The sequence below is a fragment of the Dama dama genome, chromosome 14 (assembly GCF_033118175.1).
Source record: "Dama dama isolate Ldn47 chromosome 14, ASM3311817v1, whole genome shotgun sequence".
Classification (NCBI taxonomy): domain Eukaryota; kingdom Metazoa; phylum Chordata; class Mammalia; order Artiodactyla; family Cervidae; genus Dama; species Dama dama.
The window spans coordinates 2,944,328-2,960,281 of record NC_083694.1 but is presented as its reverse complement, the minus strand read 5'-3'; positions in this window follow the sequence as shown (position 1 = coordinate 2,960,281).

Genomic DNA, 15,954 nt, shown 5'->3' with positions numbered 1-15,954 from the left:
GTCTTTCGGTGGCGATTCGGCAATCTCTCCTGACGAACATCTGCCCATTTGTTTATTATGCCTCGGTCAGTTCAGTCGCTCAGTCGTGTCCAACTCTTTGCTACCCCGTGGACTGCAGCAGGCCAGGCCTGGCTGTCCATCACCAACTCCGGGAGTCCAGCCAAACTCACGTCCATCGAGTCGGTGATGCCATCCAACCATCTCACCCTCTGTCGTCCCTTTCGCCTCCAACACAGTCCCTCAATTATTATACCTCAACTGCAGTCAACTCAGAGCTGGATAAAGAGGCAGAGGACACTGGAGACTGTGAACCCTTGAAGGCAGACCTCTCTCTCTCTCTCCTATTTGAAATCTTTATTGAGATCATTGCAAATTCACACACACAAAAAAACTTCTAACAAGAATACAGAGACATTCCTTGTACACTTTGCCCAGTTTTTCCCAAAGGTAACATTTGCAAAGCTACAGTCAACCAGGATATTGACCCTGATATAATCCACAAATCTTATTCAGCATTTCCATTCTACATGTGCCTGTCTGCATGTTTAGTTTTATACAGTTTTATCACCTGTGTGTGTTTGAGCTGTCACAATCCAGATTCTGAAGTTACAACAGGGAACAAGGATCCCTTGTGTTACCCTTTTATAACCATCCCAGCCCGCCGTTCCTGGCAGGCACTATTCTGTGAGTCATTTCTAAGGTTTTATTTCAAAAATACTATACAAAAGAAATCACATCACATGTGTCTCTTGGGGATTGGCTTTTCTCTCTGCATAATTCCCTGTAGATCCATCCAAGTTGTTGTGTGCATCAATAATTCATCCCTTTTTATCCTTTTTATTGATGAGCAGTAATTTGTGGTATGTTGGTACCAGAGTTTATATAACCATTCACCTTTTGAAGGACATATGGGTTGTTTCCAGTCTGGGGCTATTACAAATAAGGCTGCTATGGATGTTCATTTTATGTGAGTATCAAGTGATTTTCTATCCAATGACAGCATTGCATGGGCACACAGTGGGTCCTCAGTCAATGCTCCTTGGAGACTGAGGACCGTTGACTTTGGAACTTCCATCCAAGAGGGAGCGAGGGAGGATGGGAGGATTACAGTATATGACGGGAGTTACTCTCAACAAGGAACCAAAAATCAAGGCGCCATCTGAAGAAAGGACTGATCAAAAGACACAGAGACATCAGCATTAAGCAGTGGGGACAATGAGGGCAAGATTCTATATAGAGACAAGAGGTAAGGTTCAACACACCACCTAGAGTAACGGAAATAAAAGCAAAATTAAACAAGTGGGACCTAATCAAAAGGTTTTGCAGAGCAAAGAAAACTGTAAATGAAGTGAAAAGACAACCCTCAGGATGGAAGAAAATAATAGCAAATGAAACAACTGACAAAGGACTAATCTCCAAAATATACAAGCAGCTCATGCAGCTCAATACCAGAAAAATGAACAACCCAGTCAAAAAGTGGGCAGAAGATCTAAACAGACACTTCTGCAAAGAAAACATACAGATGGCTAATAAGCACATGAAAAGATACTCAACATCGCTCATTATTAGAGAAAGGCAAATCAAAACTACAATAAGGTATCACTTCACACCGGTCAGGATGATCAAAGTCTACAAACAATACATGCTGCAGAGGGTGTGGAGAAAAGGGAACCATCTTGCACTGTTGCTGGGAATATAAATTGATACAGCCACGATGGAAGACGGTATGGAGATTCCTTTAAAAACTAGGAGTAAAACCACCATGCTGCTGCTGCTGCTAAGTTGTGTCAGTTGCATCCAACTCTGTGCGACACCATAGATGGCAGCCCACCAGGTTCCTCCATCCCTGGGATTCTCCAGGCAAGAACCCTGGAGTGGGTTGCCATTTCCTTCTCCATATGACTCAACAATCCCACTACTGGGCATATACTCTGAGGAAATCATGACTGAAAAAGACATGTATACCCCAGTGTTCACTGGAGCACTATTTACAACAGCTAGGACATGGAAGCAACCTAGATGCCCATCAACAGATGAATGGATAAAGAGGTTATGGTACATATACACAATGGAATATTGCTCAGCCATAAAAAGGAATGCATATGAGTCAGTTCTAATGAGGTGGATGAACCTACAGCCTATTACACAGAGTGATGTAAATCAGACAGAGAAAGACAAATATCATATATTAACACATAAATCATATAGATATGAAATCTAGAAAGATGATACTGACAAACCCATTTACAGGGAAGCAGTGGAGACACAGAGGAGCCCGCTGGCTTCAGTCCATGAGGTTGCAAAGAGTTGGGCACAACTGACTGACAGTTTCTTTCTTCAATAGAGGCATAGAACAGACTTGGGGATACAGTGGGGGAAGGAGAGGGTGGTTTGATTTGCGAGAACAGCATTGAAACATATACTTTACCGTATGGAAAATAGATAGCCAGTGGGAGTTTGCTGTATGACCCAGGAAACCCAAAGCCAGCGCTCTGGGACAGGGAGGCGGAGCCCCCCTCGGGGGTGCCTGGTCACAAGGAGCCCTTCCCACCCATTCAGGGCCCCCCCAGGCTGCTCCAGCGGTCAGCAACTGTCCAGTTCTGGTCCAGATGTCTTTGCCCCCATCATCACTTTTTTCACTGGAGTTATTGATACTTCTCCCTGCAAAGCTCAGACCTCCCAAAGTGCGCTTGAAAAATATCAAGCAGATCACGTCACTCCTCTGCTTGCCTCCTTCTGGTGTTACTTAGCTCACCAACCCAGCCCCATCCCTGCCTTCCTCTCTTCCTCTGGCTCTCCTGCCATTCCTGGCCGCACCTGCCTCAGAGGCTGGCCCCTCCTCTGGGTCTCTGCCTTTGCTCTTCCTCTTTCCTGGTCCTTTCCTCCCAGATCTTCCTGGGGTGGGCGCCTCCCTGATTTTCCAGATCCAGCTCGGTGTCACCTCCTCAGAGGGCGCTCTCTTGTTTGACCTCCCCGCCATCTCCTCCCTAAAGGCGCCCTGACACATCTCCTTTTTTTACCTTCTTCTTAGGCATGTGCGGGTTCCTGCGGAATGTACACTCCAAGAGGCAGAGACCTAGAGTGTGTCCCTAGCATCTAGAAGGGGTTTAACCAATGTTTTCTTGGATGGACAGATGAATCCCCTGAGGTTGCATTTGGGCAGAGAGAGGCCCACAGTGTGGGCAGAATGCTGGCTGCTGAGACTAGAAAACCAAGGATAAGTCTGCAACTGCACTCTGCCGTATATTACCTGCGTCGCTGCATGCAAGTTGCTTTACCTCTTTGCATTTAATTTTCCTCATCTGTAACACAGAAGTGCTACCATGTGGCTTCATAAGATTGCAGGGAGGATGAGAGAATTATATGAAAGCATAGAATAAGATATGGAATAAGCACCGGTTTAAAAATAAATCCACATGGTTATCCAAAGACAGTAAAATAGAGCTTAGGTGCTGCTGCCCGCTAACTTCTTCACTTCTTTTACCAACTTTGTCCTTTTTATTTAAGGAGGCTGACACCCAGGCAGCTCTAATGGAGAGCTAAACAGGAAGCTAGTGCCTGCAGGCCGGATCCAGGCACTGCCAGTTTCTGTCTGCACCATGAATGATGAAGGGTTTGTGCATTTTTACATGGTTGAAAAAAAAGAAAAAGAAAAGAAGACTATTTTCTGACACAAAAATGCTGTATGAAAAACTCAAATTTCAGGGCCCATCAATAAAGCTTATCAAAACACAGCCTTATCCACTCGTCTACGCGCTGCCTGTGGCTGCTTTCATGCCATGAAGGCAGAGTTGAATTGTGACAGAGGCCACCCTAAAATATTTTCTATTTGACCCTTTACAGAGAATGCTTGCAGTCCCCTAGCTGATTTTCAAAAGTGAAAGGCTGGTGTGAGAGGCCGCCTGGCGACAAGGAGGTCAGCGAGGCCCCGGGGACCGCTCTTCCCTCCGGGCGCCCTGCTGCACCCCGCGCACGGCCGTCTCAGCCTGGCCACGGAGGCCGCGCCAGCCCCCCCGAGTCCAGAGAGACACCGAGGGGCTGCACACCCGTAAGCCTGGGGCAGAGCCCCCAGAGTGAAGCCCCCAGGACCCCTCGCCCCGGTGCTGCTCCTCAGACCTCCCTTCGCTTTCTTTCTAGAAGGTGGTGGTGGCGATGTTAAGGGGCTTAACTTCTGGGGTGTCAGCTTTCAAAGACAAAGGCAGTCTACCCGGTGGAGGGGCCCTAGGCACCCTCTCTCCTCCCAGAAGCTCTTCCAGGTCCGGACTGGGGTCCCCAAAGAGCAGCCTGTGAGAGCTCCGATAGATTCTTAGGAAAACACAGGCGCGCTAGCTGCTTGGAGGATGTGGGAAGTCTGCTCTTAATGACAGGCCTGTCTCTCTGGGGAACTTATAATCACCTCGGGAGGCTCCCCCTTCGTGGCAGGGACTAAGGGCTGACTGAGCCAGGAGATGGCAGAGGCTGCTGTGTGGCCTGGGGGTGGGTGGTGGAGGGGAGCGCAGAGCAAACCCAGAGAGAGGCAAGGGGGTGAACAGGAAACCAAGTGGGGTCGGGCTGCCTCCTAGGGGCGGTGGCGGGGGGCGTGCAGAGGGCGTGGGGGGGTCAGACTGCCTCCTAGGGGCCAGGGTAGGGGGCATGTAGAGGGCGTCAGGGGGTCGGGCTGCTCCTAGGGGCAGGGTGGGGGGGGGGCGTGCAGAGGGCGTGGGGGGGGTGGGTGGGCTGCCTCCTAGTGGCAGGGCGGGGGCCTGTGCAGAGGGCACCACCCCAAAGACCCCTTCCCTCTCCTCGTCCCTTCTTCTAGTCTCTGGGGGATCAGGAGGGCCGGGCCAAGACCCCACCATTGCCCTGCTCACCCCGAGAAAGAAGAGGCTTTTCCTGGACACTGAAGCTGTCCCCAGGGCAGACAGCAGGGCACGGTCCTGTCTCTGGGCTCCAGCCTTGGCATCCACAGCCTGTGCCCCTGCGGTCACCCCTCTCAGAAAGAGACGGAGGACCAGGGCTCAGGCCAGGCCCCAGCACTCAGGCCGTGCGGCCCTGGCAGGTCCCTTCTACTCCTCCAAGTTGGCATTTCTGTCCTGCGCTTGTCTGCCAAGGTCTTCATGAGAACCGAGTGACTGAACCGGCTTAGAAACCATGGAGCCCGGGAGGAACCTTCTCAGGAGCGAGCTGTGGTCTTGGCGCCTGCCCCACCTACCAGACGGCGGGACCCTGCCGTTACAGCAACGAGAGGGGCCCCGCGGCTGACCGCCTCTGAAAGCCTAACCATCACCCACCCTGAGCACAGTTGGAGGGGCGGGAGGCCTTGAGCAGCGAGCAGAGGAGGGCTCACTCCCCAGCTGGCAGGCTCCGGAGGCGCTATCACAGGCCCACATCACATCGGGCCTCCGCCTGTGGTCTGATCTGGGCATCGCCCCTGTCGGCCCGGCCTTCCGTTGCCGGCCTGGCAGTTAGATGGAGATCGCGGTCTGCTTCCCGCCAGGGCTGGTGCAACAGCTTCTCGTGGTCCTCTGCTCTCTTGGGCTGCTCACGTGCTCAGGGCTGGCAGGGTGGAGGAGGACAGGTTGAAAATGTGTGGACTTCAGGAGGCTCCAGCCTCTCTCCCCCTTTATTCTGAAAAGGTGTTGGTAAAATTCTAGAACCCCCCCCCCACCCCTGCCCCATGTGATCGCGGGGAGCTCAGCACCATGGCTGTGAGCCTTGGGTTCAAGGCCAGCTCTGCCCCTCTGCAGCCACGTCACCCCCGATGAGCCATCTCTCGGGGCTGGGTCCTCGGTCCCCCGTAAAACGCGGACACCTTCCTGCCCACTGCTCCGAGTGTGAGGAGCACAGGGGAGATGTCAGTGTGAGTGCTTGAGAACTGTGCCCTTTAGCTGTGCTGTCGTAGACTGAGGAGGACTCGCAGGGCTACAGGGACGGGGACAGGCCGCGGCCCTGAGGCTGAGGGAGCAGGCAGCGAAGACGGGAACAGGGCAGGGACTATTTAGGGCTCTGTGTCAAGCACAGCACGAAGCCCTGACTCTCACACAACCCTGGGGGTGGGTACGATCCTCCCCATTTGCCGGGGACCACCTAGCCTCAGCAGAGTTGTCATTTGCCCCAAGTTCACCTCTAGGCAGGCCAGCAAGCCCGCGTTAGTCTAACTCCAGCATCTGTGATCTGTGGACCCCTCCAAGGCTCTAGACAGTCTATTCTGGGTGTGGGCATAAGATTAGATAAAATGGGGTAGGAGGAGAGGAGGGCAGTGGAGAGGGCCGGGGAGAGGCCCGAAGGCGTCCCAGTGCTGCGAGTGCCTGGCCTGCCACGGGAGCAGGGGCTGCAGCCAGCCCGTAAGGGGCCTCCCTGCAAATTTGGCAAAGGTAGGTGTGACCACCAGCCTTGCCTAGTTGCACTTGTGAAGTGAGTAACAGCTACAACTGCACATGGCAGCCCTGGGAGGCGCTCTGCAATTAATTAAAGAGAAGAAAAACCAAACAAATTCCAGGATAGAGATTTTGTAGCCTGTGCCCCCTCCATTTCCTGGCCTGGGAGCCCAGCCAAGCACCCCGACCCCCACCAACGACTTCCTCCTGGTCCCCAGGAGCTGCAGAGTCTGGGGGCTGGGACCCGGCCCAGACCCCTGAACCCGGTGTGTCTACGCCTCTCTTCCCTGCAGGCCTGGGGCTGGACTGTGCAAAAGTGGTACCACAACCACCTGAGGCAAGAGGCTAGTTCACAATCGAGTTATTAATTACTCTCTTGCTTATTGTCTTGAGGATTGCATCAGGGCCAGGAGCGTGAGAAGGGCTTTACAGGCACTTTCATGAGTGTCAGTTCCCCTTCCCCACAGACACACACACAGGTCTGGGTGAGTCTGGCAGTGAGTCCTGCCAAAAGTCAGTCCAACTCCACCCTGCTGCTCATCACGCCTGGCACATTCAGGCCAGCCCTTCCAGAGTGGCCAAAGCTGCCCACTCAGGCAGGCTCCACAGGGCAGACCCTGAAGGTGGGGCCTGTTGCAGGGAAGCTCCCCTCGATCCTTGAGCTGCTGCACTGCGCTGAACTGCAGAACGCTTAGAGAAAGGAGATTCGAGACTCCACACCTCACCTCATGCCCAGGGCAGCCCCTCCTCCGGTCAGACTCCCATCCCTCTTGCTGCGTTGCTAGTGTTTTCGCCCTTGTTTGGCCCTCCTCGTCTCTGGTTGAGCAAAGAGTGTGAGAGAACCTACTGGTGGCGTAGCAGTCTCCTCTTTTTCAGTCCCGCCTTGCAGTGGAAAAGTCAGCCCCACGGGGGTAATGGAACAAGACCTCGAGGTCTCCTGCCTCATGCCCTCCTGCCCCTCGCTTCACCCCTCCTCCTCCCCCATCTGGAGAGTCTGGACGCACAGCTTGCAACTAAACTCCTCTGAGCGCCTTGGCCTCCTGATCCAGGCTCCGTCCACCTGCTGCTGCTGCTGCAGGAACAAGGTGAGCGAGTGAGCTCTGAGCGCTGCCTTCTGCTGCCGGGCAGGGACCCAGGACAACCAGGGCTCCCCGACTTCAGCTCCGCCTCCCTGGGCAGGTGCTTGACCTCAGTTTTCCCATCCGTAAAAGGAGGTGGCACCTGCCCACCTTAAAGGTATTTGTGAGAATCAAACCTGCTGATCTTGGTGAAAATGTTTGTAAGTCGTTAAGTATAGCACAGAAACGGGTAATTATCTCTCACCATCACCAGCACAACGGCCTCAAAACCCTGCTCAGAACTTCTCCGCTTCCCTGGAGTTATACCACTGAACTTGGATCATGTTTGACCTCTGGAATGTGGTTCTAGCCTCGACATTTTTGCACTTGCTGATGTGTTGCTGAATCACGTTTTCTCACCACTTTCTAGTTCCCAGAGAAGACGGTAACCTCCACGAGGGCAGACAGACACCTCGTGTGTCCTTCCCCATCTCCTAAATCACACTGAGAAATCTGTACGTAAGGCAGAGTGAACAAACATGCATGAGATTCTCCTCTAAATGCATTATTTACGCTGTAGCCTTGCATTCTTCCCAACAAGCTTTCTGCATAAAAATAAAGACTCGGATTAAATGACTTGCTTGCAGGCATAAAGTGACTATGTCCTAGCACTGAGCCTGATTGGTAATTGTTATTTAATAAATGTTTGCTGAAGGAGAAGTGAATGCCTGGATGCACAGTAGACGGTACTGGGTCTGCTTGATTCCAGGGCCCACACGTTTTCCACCGGAGCAGCTTCTCACTGACTAGCTGGTGAAAGATCTCCAAGGGGCGTGGAGCGGGCAGAGATCTCTAGCCTCTGACTGTCACTGCCCATTCTCCTCCCCCTTCCCTGCAGTTAGCCCCTCAGGCGGTCTGAGCTCCAGAGAGTTTTTCACTGTGACAGAATCACCTCCTTGCTCCAGGCATTTTAGAACCCAGCCCGGTTAACTAAGTGTCTTCCCCACTAGAGACTTCTAGGGAAGTGATTGGGTTCACTCCTGGAACCCTTAGGGAGAAGGAGACAGCATCACCTTTTCTGCCTCTGCTTTGCTGCCCTGAACGAGTCCCATAAGCATTTCACCCCCAGCTCCAACCCTTCCCGTTACTTAGGTTTCTATAACTAAGCCATCGCGGCTCCAATTCTAGGCTCCTTGACTGGGAGAATTCTGCTGATGCCCTGAATATCTAAGAGGCTACAGGACTCAGTACTGGCCTTTGAGAGCAATGGGGGATGGGTTTCACTGGCTCTCAGAGCTGGAAAAGACTATGGTGTTCATCCAGGCTCACCCTTACCTGGTGCCTCTGAATTGAAGTTGCTCACTCTGACTCTTTGTGTCTGACTCTTTGTGACCCCATGCACTATAGCCTACCAGGTTCCTCCATCTATAGGATTCTCCAGGCAAGAATACTAGAGTGGGTTGCCATTTCCTTCTCCAGGGGATCTTCCCAATCCAGGGATCAAACCCGGGTCTCCCGCACTGTAGGCAGATGCTTTACCATCTGAGCCACCAAGGTAAGTTCAGTTGAGTTCAGTTGCTCAGTCATTTCTGATCTTTGCGACCCCATGAACTGCAGCACACCAGGCCTCCCTGTCTGTCACCAACTCCCAGAGTCCACCCAAACCCATGTCCACTGAGTCGGTGATGCCATCCAGCCATCTCATCCTCTGTCATCCCCTTCTCCTCCTGCCCCCAACCCCTCCCAGCATCAGGGTCTTTTCCAATGAGTCAACTCTTCACATCAGGTGGCCAAAGTACTGGAGTTTCAGCTTCAACATCAATCCTTCCAGTGAACACCCAGGACTGATCTCCTTTAGGATGGACTGGTTGGATCTCCTTGCAGTCCAAGGGACTCTCAGGAGTCTTCTCCAACACCACAGTTCAAAAGCATCAATTCTTCGGCACTCAGCTTTCTTCACCGTCCAACTCTCACATCCATACATGACCACTGGAAAAACCATAGCCTTGACTAGATGGACCTTTGTTAGCAAAGTAATGTCTCTGCTTTTTAATATGCTGTCTAGGTTGGTCATAACTTTCCTCCCAAGGAGTAAGCATCTTTTAATTTCATGGCTGCAATCACCATCTGCAGTGATTTTGGAGCCGAAAAAATTAGTCTGACACTGTTTCCACTGTTTCCCCATCTATTTGCCATGAAGTGATGGGACCAGATGCCATGATCTTACTTTTCTGAATGTTGAGCTTTAAGCCAACTTTTTCACTCTCTTCTTTCACTTTCATCAAGAGGCTCTATTTCCTCTTCACTTTCTGCCAGAAGGGTGGTGTCATCTGCATATCTGAGGTTATTGATATTTCTCCTGGCAATCTTGATTCCAGCTTGTGCTTCCTCCAGCCCAGCGTTTCTCATGATGTACTCTGCATATAAGTTAAATAAGCAGGGTGACAATATACAGCCTTGATGTACTTCTTTTCCTATTTGGAACCAGTCTGTTGTTCCATGTCCAGTTCTGACTGTTGCTTCCTGACCTGTATACTGGTTTCTCAAGAGGCAGGTCAGGTGGTTTGGTATTCCCATTTCCTTCAGAATTTTCCACAGTTTATTGTGATCCAAATGTCAAAGGCTTTTGCATAGTCAATAAAGCAGAAATAGATATTTTTCTGGAACTCTCTTGCTTTTCTGATGATCCAGAGGATATTGGCAATTTGATCTCTGGTTCCTCTGCCTTTTCTAAAACCAGCTTGAACATCTGGAAGTTCACATATTGATGAAGCCTGGCTTAGAGAATTTTGAGCATTACTTTACTAGTGTGTAAACCTAGTGACCAACCTAGACAGCATATTAAAAAGCAGAGACATTACTTTGCCAACAAACGTCCGTCTGGTCAAGGCTCTGGTTTTTCCAGTGGTCATGTATGGATGTGAAAGTTGGATGGTGAAGAAAGCTGAGTGCCGAAGAATTGATGCTTTTGAACTGTGGTGTTGGAGAAGACTCCTGAGAGTCCCTTGGACTGAAAGGAGATCCAACCAGTGCATCCTAAAGGAGATCAGTCCTGGGTGTTCATTGGAAGGACTGATGCTGAAGCTGAAACTCCAGTACTTTGGCCACCTGATGTGAAGAGTTGACTCATTGGAAAAGACCCTGATGCTGGGAGGGTTTGGGGGCAGGAGGAGAAGGGGATGACAGAGGATGAGATGGCTGGATGGCATCACCGACTCAATGGGCATGAGTTTGAATAAACTCTGGGAGTTGGTGATGGACAGGGAGGCTTGGCGTGCTGCGATTCATGGGGTCGCAAAGATCAGACACGACTGAGCGACTGAGCTCAACTGAACTTACTAGTGTGGAGATGAGTGCAATTGTGCAGTGGTTTGAGCATCCTTTGGCATTGCCTTTCTTTGGGATTGGAATGAAAACTGACTTTTTCCAGTCCTGTGGCCACTGCTGAGCTTTCCAAATTTGCTGACATATTGAGTGCAACACTTTCACAGCATCATCTTTCAGGATTTGAAATAGCTCAACTGGAATTCCATCACCTCCACTAGCTTTGTTCATAGTGATGCTTCCTAAGGCCCACTTGACTTCACATTGCAGGATGTCTGGCTGAGTGAGCACACCACTGTGATTATCTGGGTCATGAAGATCTTTTCTATACAGTTCTTCTGTGTATTCTTGCCACCTCTTCTTAATATCTTCTGCTTCTGTTAGATCCATACCATTTCTGTCCTTTATTGAGCCCATCTTGCCATGAAATATTCCCTTGGTACCTCTAATTTTCTTGAAGAGATCTCTAGTCTTTCCCATTCTATTGTTTTCCTCTATTTCTTTGCATTGATTGCTGAGGAAGTCTTTCTTATCTCCTTGCTATTCTTCGGAACTCTGCATTCAAATGGTTATATCTTTCCTCTTCTCCTTTGCTTTTCACTTCTCTTCTTTTCACAGCTATTTGTAAGGCCTCCTCAGACAACCATTTTGCCTTTTTGCACTTCTTTTTTGGGGGGATGGTCTTGACCCTGTCTCCTGTACAATGTCACAAACCTCTGTCCATATTTCATCAGGCACTCTGAGTATCAGATATAGTCCCTTAAATCTATTTCTCACTTCCACTGTATAGTCATAAGGGATTTGATTAAGGTCATACCTGAATAGTCTAGTGGTTTTCCCTATTTTCTTCAATTTCAGTCTGAATCTGGCAATAAGGAGTTCATGGTCTGAGCCACAGTCAGCTCCCAGTCTTGTTTCTGCTGACTGTATACAGCTTCTCCATCTTTGGCTGCATAGAATATAATCAATCTGATTTCGGTGTTGACCATCTGGTGATGTCCACGTGTAGAGTCTTCTCTTGTGTTGTTGGAAAAGGAAAAGGGTGTTTGCTATGACCAGTGCGTTCTCTTGGCAAAACTCTATTAGCCTTTGCCCTGCTTCATTCTGTACTCCAAGGCTAAATTTGCCTGTTACTCCAGGTGTTTCTTGACTTCCTACTTTTGCATTCCAGTCCCCTATAATGAAAAGGACATCTTTTTTGGGTGTTAGAAGGTCTTGTAGGTCTTAATAGAACTGTTCAACTTCAGCTTCTTCACCGTTACTGGTTGTGGCATAGACTTGGATTACTGTGATATTGAATTGTTTGCCTTGGAAAATAACAGAGATCATTCTGTCATTTCTGAGACTGCACCCAAGTACTGCATTTCAGACTCTTTTGTTGACTATGATGGCTACTCCATTTCTTCTAAGGGATTCCTGCCCACAGTAGTAGATATAATGATCAACCGAGTTAAATTCACCCATTCCAGTCCATCTTAGTTTGCTGATTCCTAGAATGTCGACATCCACTCTTGCCATCTCCTGTTTGATCACTTCCAATTTGCCTTGATTCGTGGACCTAACATTCCAGGTTCCTATGCAATATTGCTCTTTACAGCATCGGACCTTGCTTCTATTACCAGTCCCATTCACAACTGGGTATTGCTTTTGCTTTGGCTCCATCCCTTCATTCTTTCTGGAGTTATTTCTCCACTGATCTCCAGTAGCATATAGGGCACCTACCGACCTGGGGAGTTCCTCTTTCAGTGTCCTATCATTTTGTCTTCTGATACTGTTCATGGAGTGCTCAAAGCAAGAATGCTGAAGTGGTTTGCCACCCCCTTCTCCAGTGGACCACATTCTGTCAGAACTCTCCACCATGATCTGTCTGTCTTAGGTGGCCCCACATGGCATGGCTTAGTTTCATTGAGTTAAACAAGGCTGTGGTCCGTGTGATCAGATTGGCTAGTTGTCTGTGATTGTGGTTTCAGTCTGTCTGCCCTCTGATGCCCTCTCTCAGCGCCTACCATCTTACTTGGGTTTTTCTTACCTTGGACGTGGGGTATGTCTTCAGGGCTACTCCAGCAAAAAGCAGCCGCTGCTCCTTACCAAGGTAAAGAGCGCTGCAGATGTTCCCGCCATGTTGAATCTGCTCAAAGCCGCTTGGGTCCTGCCCCTTCGTGAAGTCACCTGTGTCTGGCTCCCTGAGACTCTCCTCTGGTCTAGGCTGGCGCTCTGAAGCCATTCCCTTCTGACACTGACCTGCCTGCAGAAAAGCCTACACATTTTCATGGATGGAAGAACAGACTCAGCATTAGTCTACCTCTGATCCCTATTCAACTGGGTCTCTGCTTCGAAGGCAATGTTGGTGTCTCCCCTGGTTCCTCGGGTGCCTGGTTGGGGCTGGGAGGAGGACTCAGGAGGAAGTTTAACTCCAGAGGAAAGTTCTCTTTGTAGAAGAGTTTCTGTTTCTTCACAGTCAGAGGGAAGTTTCCTTGAAGGTGTTGTTGTTTCAGACATTTCCCTGTATGGGTTACCACTCAGATTCGACTGTCCCCAGCTGTATAGCGGGGACTGCATTTGCCAGCGATTTTAAAGCTCCACCTTCTAGCAGTGACCCTCAGGGCCACCTCAGGACCTAGAGGCCACAGTCGTTCCCAAGCTTGAGGTTTGAGAGGGAAGAGGGGGCTGTCCAGTTCTCTCAGAGCATTCCGTTTCCTCCCCTCTGTGCCCGGGGAGTGTTTGTGCCAGTGGAAATATGGCCCAAGTGTGGGCATAGACCCTCCTTTCAAACCGCTCCGTCCTCTTTCTTCACCTGAACCACTCTAAACCTCTCAGTTACGGAGGCCCGCGGGGTGGTTTTCCTGCTCCAGCCCCTGATCTCCCAGTCCCTAACCTCTGAGCAGAAACGGGGTGCAAGAGACCCCACTGGGGAGCAGCCCGTGGGTGATGGCTCATTCCTCTTTATTTTATTATTTTCCTTTAAAAAGTAATATTTATTGATTCTTTTCTTTCCATTTACAAAAGCAATTTATGATTCACTACTGAAAAATTTCCCTAGCCTCCTGCCACCCTATCAAAATCACCCATCCCATTCATTGAAACCCAGAGTTCACATTTTGGCTATGTCTTCTTAAAATCATTGCTTTTCGTGGATATTCACCTAGTTTTAAAAACGTTTTATTTTGTAATACTTTTAGATTTACAGAAAAGTAATACAGATTTCCCATATACCCTTCAACAAGTTTTCCCTGATGTTTTTTGTTTAGTTGCTAAGTTGTGTCTGAGTCTCTGTGACCCCGAGGACTATAGCTCGCCAGGCTCCTCTGTCCATGGGATTTCCCAGGCAAGAACACTGGAGTGGGTTGCCGTCTCCTCCTCCAGGCGATCTTCCCGACCCAGGGCTCCAACCCGTGTCTCCTGCATTGGCAGGTGTATTCTTTACTGCTGAGCCACCAAGGAAGCTCTGATGTTAACACCAGAGTAAAATAATCAAAACTGAGAAATTCACACTGGTGGAGTACTATTCACTAACCTGTAGACTTTATTCAGATTCCACCAGTTTTTCCACTAATGTTCATTTTCTGTCCCCAATCCAATCCAGGATATTGGATTGCAGCATGTGGGAGCATTGATCTTCATTGTGAGATCCTTAGTTGCCGCTTGTGAACTCTTAACTGTGGCATGTGGGATCCAGTTCCCCAGCCAGGGACTGAACCTGGGCCCCCTGCACTGGGAGCTTGGAGCCATGGCTCACCAGGGAAGTCCCAGTATAAACCTAATTTTTAACAATATACACCCTACTGTGCATACTATTTTGTACCCAGCTATTTTTATCAGTAATATATCCTAAGCATTTTCCCATTCAATTAAATTCTTCTGTTATTATCATTTTTAATGGCAGCATAACATTCCATTATGTATGAATGTGAGAGTTGGACCATAAAGAAGGCTGAGTGCTGAAGAATTGATGCTTTTGAATTATGGTGCTGGAGAAGACTCTTGAAAGTTGCTTGGACTGCAAGGAGATTCAACCAGTGAATCCTAAAGGAAATGAACCCTGAATATTCATTGGAGGGACTGATATTGAAGCTTAAGTTCCAACACTTTGGTTACTTGATTCAAAGAGCCGACTCATTGGAAAAGACCCTCATGTTGGGAAAGATTGAAGGCAAAAGGAGAATAGTCTGGCAGAGGATGAGATGGTTAAATAGCATCACATACTCAATGGCCATGAATCTGCACAAACTCTGGGAGATAGTGAGGGACAGGGAAGTCTGGTGTGCTGCAGTCCTTGGGGCTGCAAAGAGTTGGACACAACTGAGCCCCTGAACAACAACAATGTTCCATTATGTGGATTTGCTATAATTTACCTAGCCAATGGCTCATTAGTCTACATTTAAATTGTTTCTAATTTTTCACTATCATGAAGGATGATGGGATGAACATCTTGTACATACTTCTGATATACATCAGTTCAGTTCAGTCGCTCAGTTGTGTCTGATTCTTTGCGACCCCAGGGACTGCAGCACGCCAGGCTTCCCTGTCCATCACCAACTCCCAGAGCTTGCTCAAACTCATGTCCATTGAGTTGGTGATGCCATCCAACCATCTCATCCTCTGTCGTCCCCTTCTCCTTCCACGTTCAATCTTTCCCAGCGTCAGGGTCTTTTCCAGTGAGTCAGTTCTTCACATCAGGTGGCCAAAATATTGGAGTTTCAGGTTCAGCATCAGCCCTTCCAATGAATATTCTGGATTGAATTCCTTTAGAATGGGCTGGTTGGATCTCTTTGAGGTACATATCTCTAGTTATTTTGACACAAGAGAAATTCCAGAAATCGAATTCTTATGTTCAGAATTCTTGTGTTCCATCCCTCCCCTTTCAAAGTCCACAGTGAAGATTTGGGCCAGTTGGTGGCCTTTATGCTTAAAGAGACTGCTGACCCATCAGCCCGAGGCAAACAGGGGAGGAAGCAACGAGCCCTCTCCACCAGGACCACAGCCTTTGGGTGGTGGAGATGGGAGAGCAGGTGGAAACATCAAGGGAACTCTTGGTTCTTCATGGCTTCTCAGCCTTAGTTTTTCAGGCTAACCAATGCCAGCTTAGTATCTTATCTCTGTAGAAAGAGGAAGACACTTCCTCTGAGCCCAAGATAATGGGGAGGGGTTGCGGGTGGGGGATGGAGCAGAAGTTGCTAATGCATTTTTGCCAGCATCTTTGGTTTCTCCAATATCCA